Genomic DNA, 4,756 nt, shown 5'->3' with positions numbered 1-4,756 from the left:
ATATGACCTCGAAGACTTAGATGATGAACCTGTGCAATTCACATGTTCGTTTCTTTTTTTGTGTTCTTTTTATTTTTATTTTTTTTAACTATTTTTCTTGACCTTTTTTTTTTTTTTTTTTTTTTTTGTAAATGAATTGATCCAAATTTCCAATTATGACCTTTTGATCTTTGCTGTTTTAGCTATCTTACTCTGATATATGTGCGAGATAATTTTCTTGTTTTAACTTAATCCGGAATTAATTCCTGTAAGTTTTTTTTCAATTTAAAAAATGTATTGGGCCTTTGTTTATGCTTATGAACAAGATGTCTCATGTTCACTTCGAGTATGATTCTATTTAGATGGTATAACGCCTTTTACAAGAAAGATTCAGGCTTTAATCTGACCCCTTTTTATGCCGATAGTCCCTAGTCAGGAAATTGACGAATCTGATAAAAATTTCAAGCAAATAAAAATTGACAAAGTCATTCAGAGGAAACAACTCAGATCATAATTCATTCATATTTCACGAGCTTTCAAACAAGGTTCATTCGACCTTTATGTCTTTACAACAAAAAGTTAACACTGGGGATAGATTCATTCGATCTTTCTTTCCCCTTACATTTGTAATGAAAACAAACTAAACTTCTAATGACACAATTTGGAAATGACTCCGAATCGAGAAACAACTCCGGACCGAGGGTATTCCCCCTAGTATTTGTGTTTGAAGTACGAAAATTCGAATACTATGACAAAATGTCGAATTTCGTGCAGTCCATAGTATTCTTTTATGGTAACATGCTTTACATTGTTGCCTCATTAAAAACCTCACCGGAAAAACCCTTTTTTGGGGCAAAAAATGGTCTAAGGGAAAAAGAGCACAACACGTGTTTTCAGTCTTGATTTCCCTTCACTTTGTGGGCTTTACTTTGAACCTTCGGTCATTTTTCTACAACAACCCAAAAAACTTAATGTATCCTAATTTAAAGTAAAACAACACATACCTTCTTTCCTTCAAAGAATAGTATCGTTTTGAATGACTTATATTCCAATTATTTGACAGTTTTAGTCTGTCTTCAGCTTCCAATTGGTATTACCCCTTCCTCGTGATTCCTGATATTTTATAAGTCCTTCCCAATTTGGGCCCAATTTCCCTTTATTAGGATTTTTGGTATTAGAAGTTACTTTTTGGAGGACCAAGTCTCCCACTTGAAAATGCCTGAGATTTGTCCTTCTCACGATGTTCCTCCGTTAAATTCAATTTCTCTGCCATAGCTCCGTTATTTGATTCTTCATTGGCATGAGAGAACCTTTAACTTGGTTCTCCCGCTTCAACAGGAATTAATGCCTCTGTGCCATAAACCAGAGAAAATGGAGTTTCTCCAGTGCTAGTCTTTGGCGTGGTCCTGTATGCCCATAATACCTCCGGTAAGGTCTCTCTCCACTTGCCTTTTGCAGAAGTTAACCTTTTCTTCAAATTCTAAATGATCGTCTTATTCGTTGACTCGGCTTGACTATTTTCGCTTGGGTGATACGAGATAGAAATAATCCTTTTGATTTTAAGACCATCGGAAAACTCCGTGATTTTTCTACCAACGAACTGTGGCCCATTATCGCAAGTGATTTCCTTTGGTATTCCAAATCGACAAATGATATGATCCCAAATAAAATCAATAACTTCTCTCTCTCTCTCTCTAATTTTCTTGAAAGTCCCTGCTTTAATCCACTTAGAGAAATAGTCAGTCACATTTAAAATGAATTTTACCTATCCGGGTGCTGCTGGTAACAAGCCCAATATGTCCATCCCCTATTTCATGAAAGGCCTAGGTGAAACAATCAGATGCAATAATCCCACTGGATGATGAATCATATGAGCATGCCTTTGACATTCATCACATTTTTGTACGAAATTTTTTGCATCTTCCTCCATCGTCAACCGGAAATATCCGGCTCTAACTATTTTTCGAACCAATAACTCTGCTCTGGAGTGATTTCCACAATGCCCTTCATGCACTTCCGCATCACAAAATCCATTTCTCCAGGACCCAAACATCTTGCCAACGGACCGTAAAACAATCTCCTGTATAGTTGACCATCAACTATGTAATATTTGGCTGCCTTGGTACGAAGTGCTCTTAACTCTTTTGGGTCTGTTGGAAGCGTGCCATCCTTTAAGTAATCGATATACTTGTTTCGCTAGTCCCAAGTCAAACTTATGGAATTTACTTCTCTGCGACTGTTATATATAGCAGAATTTAGGAGTTTTACCACTTTTCCAAAACTAATTCCTTTAATATCCACGGATGATCTCAAATTTTCCAAGGCATCTACCTTACTATTTTGCTCCTGGGTCACATGTCTCACTTTGCATTCTCTAAACCGATGCACCAATATTTGAATTTTATCCAAGTATTTCTGCATCCTTTCTTCTTTTACTTCAAAGACACCATTCATTTGATTCACCACCAAGAGTGAATCACACCTAGCTTTGATTGATTCAACTCCCAAGCTTCTAGCTAATTTCAAACCTGTAATTATTGCCTCATACTCAGCTTCATTATTAGTCAATTTTAGGATTCTTATTGTATGACTAATGACTTCCCCTGCAAGTGTTCTAAGTATGATTCCCAGTCCAGACCCCTTGACGTTGGATGCACCATCCATAAATAAGGTCCAAACTCCGGATGTAGCACTAGAAGCTACTACAAGCTCTTTTTCCACTTCCGGAATCATTCCCGGAGTGAAGTCTGCTATGAAATTGGACAACACTTGGGATTTTATTCCCGTTTTGGGCTTATATTCTATATCATACCCCATAATTTCAAATGCCCATTTAGCTAATCTACCCGATAATTCAGGCTTATGCATTATATTCTTTAGTGGATAAGTTGTTACAATGCAAATAGGATGACATTGAAAATATGGTCTTAACTTTCTAGCTGAAGTTATTAAGGCCAATGCTAGTTTTTCTAAATGCGGATACCTAGTTTCTGCACTAGCTAGAGTTTTACTTAGGTAATAAATTGAAACTGTGTACCTTGGTCCACTCGGACTAACACAACACTAACTGCTACCTCCGATACTTTTTTGTCCACTTTCGGCTTGTGGAGTAACGGTGGACTAGAAAGATATTTCTTCAAATCCCTCAATGCTTGTTGACAATACGGAGTCCAATCAAAGTCCTTCTTTTTTTAACAATGAAAAGAACTTATGATACTTCTCCGAAGATCTGGAAATGAATCAACTTAAGGCAGCTATCCTTCCAGTAAGACTCGGCATTGTCTTCACATCCTCAATGACTTCTGTGATCTCTTCAATAGCTTTGATTTTATCTTGATTTATTTCAATTCCTCTTTTGATACTAGAAATCCCAGGAACTTGCCCGAGCCTACTCTAAAAGCATATTTCTCCGTATTTAACTTCATGTTGTACTTCCGAAGCACACCGAACGTTTCTTGCAAATGCTTCAAATGGTCTCCTGTTTCCAGGGACTTAAACAATATATCGTCTATATAAACCTCCAATGTATTACCTATTTATTTTTCAAACATGCGATTAACTAGGCGTTGATATGTTGCTCCAGCATTTTTTCAAACCAAACGACATTACATTATAACAATATGTTCCATACTTGGTAATAAAAGAAGTTTTCTCTTGATCCTCCAGATTCATCCTTATTTGGTTGTACCCGGAGTAAGCTTCAAGAAAACTTAACATCTCATGCCCTGCCGTTGTATCAATCATACGATCAATGTGTGGCAAAGGAAAAGAATCCTTCGGGCAAGCCTTGTTTAAATCTTTGAAGTCTATACACATCCTAAATTTCTTACCTTTTCTAGGCACTACAACAACATTCGCCAACCAATCAGGATATTCAACTTCTCGAATAGAACCAATGTTTAATAACTTGGTTACCTTTTTCTTAACAAACCTATTTTGACCTCTGTAATGCGCCTCCACTTCTGCTTTATCGGCAGAAAACTTGGATTTAGGCTCGACTTATGAGTTGTAATATCTGATGGTATACCTGTCATGTCTAAATGGGACAATGCAAAACAATCTGCATTAGCTTTAAGAAATTCAATAAACTTAATCCAGAGCTCCAGAGTTAACCCGATGCCCATGCATATCTTCCGTTCAGGAAATTTGATGAACAAGACTACTTGCTTGAGTTCCTCTATGGTTGACTTTGTAGCTTCTGATTCATTTTGTACTACCAATGATATGGGAACTCCATATAGATCGTTGTTGGCACCTAATTTTTGACCTCCCGAGATTTATTTTAAGCGGTCGGAGTCCTTGGACAATACATAAAATCAGTTGTGCACCCCTGAGGGGGTCTAGGTATTCTTATAAAATTAGTCAAGACAACATGTCACCCTTTTGAGTTGATAAAGAAATATTTGAAGTATTTTAATTTTTGTGGAGATTTATTTTGAAGAAATTGCAATTATTCGGAAGGGCAAGAAAACCCCTTTTTAATGATTATTCTTTCAGTTAATTAAATTAGGAAAAATAGATTAATGAGCAATTTTATTCTAGTTTTATTGTCCAAGGCATTTTGAGTAATTAAAAGGGATGACCATTTTACCCTTTTCTGCGCGCGCTTGCGTAATCGATTTATTTTCTTAACTTAAAGACCGGTGTCTGCAAAATGATTTTCACTTTTATTTTAAGGGTTGTTTTCTTAAACTATTTAAGTCCTAATGGACTAAAAATTGGGTTTTTGTATTTATTTAATTATGTATTAGTCTTTTTTCCCACCCTCTATGTATGT

This window comes from Lycium ferocissimum, chromosome 6 (assembly GCF_029784015.1).
Source record: "Lycium ferocissimum isolate CSIRO_LF1 chromosome 6, AGI_CSIRO_Lferr_CH_V1, whole genome shotgun sequence".
Classification (NCBI taxonomy): Eukaryota; Viridiplantae; Streptophyta; class Magnoliopsida; order Solanales; family Solanaceae; genus Lycium; species Lycium ferocissimum.
The sequence above is the reverse complement of the archived record's forward strand: the minus strand, read 5'-3'. Positions refer to the sequence as shown.